The 6,000-nt window shown below is 35.3% G+C and overlaps 1 protein-coding gene across 1 annotated transcript in view; it reads right to left on the bottom strand.

The window, feature by feature from the left end:
- Positions 1 to 6,000, bottom strand: part of NUBPL (nucleotide binding protein like) — an 84,210-nt gene that overhangs the window by 28,194 nt on the left and 50,016 nt on the right. The gene's annotated exons all lie outside the window — the stretch shown is intronic.

Below are 6,000 nucleotides of genomic sequence, written 5' to 3'. Positions count from 1 at the left end.
AAAGCAAGCTCAGAAATGGAGAAAAACATTGTATATTACTGTTAAACTGAAAGGGAAGAAGATCAGATGCCTTGCAACTGTGGTTTCCATCAAAGTAAGAGATATGCAACAAGGGGCAAACAAACACACAAAGAGCAATGACAGAAGACAGATACAGCTCTAATCTTAAACCGTATGCTGCACACAACTTGTACTGCAGCACTGGGCTTTTTTTGATCATTTCTCTTTGGCAAAGACAAGAGAACAGCACCATACCTAATCAGCTTGCAATTTCAGATGATTTAAAAAGACACCTTTAGTTAAATTACAATTTCATGCTAAATCACACACAGTTGTATAAAACATCGACAGGGGTTTTTTTAAAGCTGATTTGAAATTCTCATTTTACAGTTTTTAATGCTAATTTCTGAAGAGACTCTCTACTCATGACCTGGAACTCTCTGTTCTTGTACATTATTACATGTTGAGGAAGAATCCGGTTCTCCTGAGTCCATACACACTGCTATAAAATAGCACAAGGCTACACCCTGGTCTATGTGACACTGACATAAATATGAGTAAATAGTTTGGTTTACCAGTCTGGTGCATCACATTACATTAAGAATTTAAAAATGCCAAATGTCTTCAAATTGGTGGCATCCCTCTGCTCTTTCCTGTTCAATGTACTTACTTGAATAGAAATAAGACTTCCAATGTTTAATCAGTAAAGACAAAAATATGTTTTTTATTTTATTTAAAATTATCTATCAAAACACTGCCATCAAAAGAAATACTATTAATTACAATTCTTTGAAAATTCATATTTGAAGTAACAAAAACTCCTTTAATAAATCTTTCAGCCTTACCTGAAAAAGGCATTCAGAAAGATTGCACCATTTACAGAATAAGGCCAAAAAAAAAAAAGGTAGGAACTCTGAATGTTGATTTTAAATCTGAAAGGTGACCAAAGTAATCCCTCTATGACTAGCAATGGCAGTGCTTCTGCTTTTATGGAACTTGAGAGAAACATCAAATAGCATTCACTTTGCTTTCATTTTGCTTATCCTGACTAATTGTCTTTTTTATTCTTATTAACAACCTTTTTAGAGTTTATTATTGCCAGATTATAATAATATATGTTTTGTATGGAAAATAAAAATTCCAAAGGTGGGAAAATTAGGAGCACTAAAATAAAGCCTGAAGCCTTTTACCTTTAGGTCCCCTCTATAAACACAGTTCAGTTCAACACTCATTACTGTAATTATTAAAAGATTGCTCAGTAAGATGTGAAATTATTTGGTTGTCTCAGTCAGCTTTCCCTCTGGACAAGTGTAGACTTCTAATGGTTTTCACTGCCATGGCATCTCAATAACCAAAGAAAAGAGTGATATGACAAACTTTAGCAAATGAAACAATTCCAATATTAACCTGGAATTGGTTCTGTCAGTTGCAACAATGTCAGCCTCTAGAGCTGTCAAGCTGTCACACTTCACCAACACAGACCCCACCTTAAACTTTATAAAGAAAGGGCAGTAGACACTCTAATTGATTTAACAGTCAGACCCCACAATGCAGCTTCTCCAGGCAGAAACGTTTGCAAAGGGCTGAGACTGCCTCCTGAACAGAGATGCTCTTGCTGCTCCTCACACAGCTCCTGCACTCTGAAGGGAGAGAATGATAAACTTCTCTCCAGTCTTCAGGGAGGCTAATCCTCCATCTCCAGTGATATTAATTTTATTTATGGCTCCTCTATCTAAATAACCAAACAAATATACACACTTAGATGTCTGTTATTCTTCATAATTAGTTCACACACTGAAACCCTGTTTTTAAAATGTTTGAAAAGCTGGAAAACTTGTAAGGATGTTTCTAACTTTTCCAAGCATGCATGTTCCATCCATGACAAAGAACCCGTTTCTGGGAGTTTTGTTCATGCAAAAGATGAAATAACAATAAAGTAATACTAAATGCAAATTAAGTAACAATGGACATAAACAAAGCCTTTTTCTCCATAATGACCCTAGATTTCTATTTGGAAAGCAAACATGCACCTGAGGAAAGCAGTGGTGGTTGCACAATGTATCACATCTTCGCATTCTCATATCATTTCATATCTACTAGTTTGTTGAAGAACAAGTGCAACATGAGCAAAGTTATAATTAAAGAATAATATGCTAAGGAAGATGGATTTTCTTGTAAGGTGACTAGGGTTAATAAAATAAAAAGCAAAAATCACAGCAGTTTCCATTTTTACCTTCTTTTAAAGAAGGAAAAGTACCCACACAAAACTGTCACGCCAGTCAAAGTTGTATGAGGCTGATATTCTCTTTAATGATAACTGGAATTATAAGACATATCTTGTTGTGTTGCTTTTACCAGTTAGGTATTGCTCTAGTCTCTTTTTGAGTTTCTCCTATTGTCAGGTGCTGTGATGCTACAGTTTTTCATGCCCCAACTGGGCAAACCCACCTCAAACAAAACCTCTTTAGCAGTACTTTTTCTCATACTCATTACTCACAGAAAAATCTGTAAGTGGCTGGCAAAAATATGAGTGCAGGTTTTGTAAATTTATTCAGACGAAAAATAAAAATATTCTACACTGCCTATCCCTAGGAAGTACAGATAAATAATGAAGAAACCATAATGCAAATACTGTATCTCACATATGCATGCATGCAAATCAAAGAACAACTTTCATGCAAATTAGATAATGCCCTTCTAAATTTACTTAACTAAGATATACATGTTGCCTCTGAGGAAAAACAGAGAAATTATTCCACTAATACCATGACTGTCCAAGGCATCTTCAAAGCATAAAGAAAGAAAGAAGAAGAAAACTGGAGAGGGAACAGAATGGCACAACACCAAATTATTTTCTGTAACAAAGTAAAAGACAACACAGCGCTTAGAAAATATGAATTGCAAATGGAGTCCCCAAGCCAGAAGAATTCTGTGGACTGCTACAAAGATATGATGATCATCAAGATCTGTAACACTGTCTTCCATACCCTTGGAAGGAACAAGGTTGAAGAAAATAAAAACATGCTAAACAACGCTAGGGACTGTCAAAGAGACAGAAACCAAGTAACAAGAGCAAAAGAAGAAAGCACAGTTCAAGCTGTAATACACAAAAAGAAGCCCTCCAGTAAGGGTGAAAAATTGCCATAATAAACAACAGAGAAAATTCTTCATAAATCACAAATTCATTGAATCAGTAAGAACACACGGAATTACAAATCTTATCACTCCTTGTCTGATGTATTTGTCTTCATCAAAAGCAGAATAAATTCATTTTTTTTTAAAACTGCAAAAAACTAATGGGAAAGACAAACGTAAAGTGATACAATCACTCCTAATTTTATAAAGTTAGGACTGACAAAGTAAATAGCTGAACTGAACAACTTCAGAAACAATGTGAAGCCGTTTCAGAACTCAAATCAAAATGCTATCTTCAGTTAGGAAGTTTTAAAAGCCCATACTTGTCCAAATAAATTTTAAAAAAGGCTAAAAACTATGCCAGGAAGCTCTAGTGAAGAGTTTAAAGAGAGACATGGGCAAGAATATATCCCCCTTTATGGCACAGCAAGAAAATCTGAATTGCTTGTAGTTGCTTTAAACCTGTTTTCCCTTTTTTAAATCAACATCTTGTCTACTTTGACTTGCCTCAAAACCTGATTTAACAGGTATGAATACCAAAAGTTTTCTGACAATCATGTGGACAACTAAAGAAAATACAGCATAAAAATTATTTACTCTTAATTCTTCACTTTGTTACACCTACACGAGAATGTGGACATTGCTGTACTTAGCAAAAAAATTCAGCATTTTAAGAAATTGTTTTGCTCTTGTTAGTATCTATTGCATTCTATGAAGATGTGTTATGAAAAAAAAATTAAAGTTTCCATTTACTGATGTAGTGTATCAGTCAGAAAGATCTTATGACCTTCCAAAATCAGACATCAGCAAAATTCAGAAGAAGTCCATGATTAAAGCAATTTCCATCACCTTTCTGTCCCAGAGGATAGAAGTGTTAAATCAGGACATTTAAGTGCACTGTAGTATACAGAAATTATCAGTACCTACCATACTTTAAAAAAAAACAAACAACATAATTGCCAAAGATAAATCCACAACTCTTCAATTTCATAATTTTACATGATTTGATGAAATTCTACCTCACCAAAATCTTCTGTACCACTGGCATGCCTCATCTCATTGCTTAAAACACCAGGAGTAAAAAGCCTTCCTGCTTTCTACTCACACATGCAACCTACTAAGCACTGTATTTAAGAAAATGGGTATGAATCATAGTTTGCTTTCTATCATATGCTCCAGGTCACAGATAAGCTGAGGCACTAGAAGTCTCCTCTTCTACTTCTTCTGGGAAAAATTCATTAAATTCTTCATCACAACTGTGTTGATACGCTCCCTTCTACCACTCAACACAATCACAGGCAGCAGAGAGAACCTCCCATGATTATTAACCATTTCAGGGCAATAATGTTACAGTTGAATTAGCATGTGTCTGAACATTTGAGTTTTAGCTGTCCAAAGATTTACATTTTTCTGAACTTGACATCATGGAAGATCATGAGATACCACCACACAGCCTTGGTGCTAAATTTAACTACTTGTCAAAAAATCTGTCTTCTAGATTTATGAGTAACTGTGGTTATGATGTTTGACTGACTGAAGCTGAGACATGCCTGTGTTAAGGAAAAAGCTACAGGGTACTGCCTGACTGATAAAGGACTCCTTTCAATTCTGCAGACATCAATGTCCCGTTAATGGTTTTGCTCTGAAAGCTGGATGTATGTCCCAAAACCCATTAGCTCTAGTCCCTTTATGGATGGCCCTGTCTTTTACCTATAGCTCTAGCTAACTCTTTAAACCTATCCTATGAAGCTTTAGAGATACGTAATTCTTTATTAATTGAACTTACAGACATTCTGATAAGAGTTCTACATGCAAGTGAAACAGTTTTACCAATTTAATGTTTAGTGGCTTCACTTCAGTGTGTTACTGACACCACAGTAAAGAGATAAATGAGTGCTGGAGGGAAACAGGGCCTGTGCCAGTCTGCACTCAGGAATGAATGAGAGCAGCAATAGATGCTTACGTTTTAGGTTTGTATTGACATACTTGTCTGATACCATTAAAACTGGAGCAAGCGGTCCTATTGATGCCTTTTTAACTCAGATTAACAGAATTTTTGGTTGGGAAAGGTCTCTGGAGTTCTTCTAATGGCAACACTAGATAGGGTCAGCTAGGGATTTGTCTAATTATAATCTGGACAACTGGCCAGAATGGAGATCCCATGGATTCCCCTCCTAGTTAAGAGCCACAGTAACTATTAAATTGTTCCTGAGACTGTAAGGATTGCTCTCTCTCTCTTCTACCACTGAGCTCCTAACATTGTTTATGTTTGCTATTGACAAATGCTTCTGTTGAAGTATGTCAGACAGGTAATAAACCATTACAGTCTATCAGACCTCGTGAGATGCTCAAGCATTCTGTCAGAAGCAGTATTTCTAAGTCCTGCTGAAACCAATGAGATTAGAGGGCAGCCTACATATGGCAAGTTTGATTTGTTGAAGTTTAAATCCCCTCCAAAAAGTCAAATTCATAACGCAAGAGGAAAAACAATGCATTAGTGTATTACAGTGCCAAACAGTTTATCTGAATAAATGTTGTGAATTTACAGCTTCTAACTGAAAAGCAATCATAAAGACAAACTATTTTGTTGTATTAGCTTTACTGTGTAGTAGGTACAGACAAAGAAAATTTTCTACTACAAAACTTACCAGGTTTTGGCATGATTGTTTTTCCTTCAAGAGCTATACTTGACTTCTCAATCTTTTCAAAACTTAGCTTAAAAGGAAGTAACGCAACCATAATGCTAAAGTGTTAAAATCATTGATAACATTTCCATCACCATACAACAGACAAAGCAATTTTTTAGCATGCTAGAAAAAAATTAAAAGAATTTCTGACTGATATTTTAAAATAAGATTTTTCTAA

The sequence above is a fragment of the Empidonax traillii genome, unplaced genomic scaffold (assembly GCF_003031625.1).
Source record: "Empidonax traillii isolate 1590-97213 ecotype Southwest subspecies unplaced genomic scaffold, ASM303162v1 scaffold45:size3623477, whole genome shotgun sequence".
Classification (NCBI taxonomy): Eukaryota; Metazoa; Chordata; class Aves; order Passeriformes; family Tyrannidae; genus Empidonax; species Empidonax traillii.
Note: the sequence above shows the minus strand (reverse complement) of the source record. Positions and strands in the feature narration are given on the sequence as shown.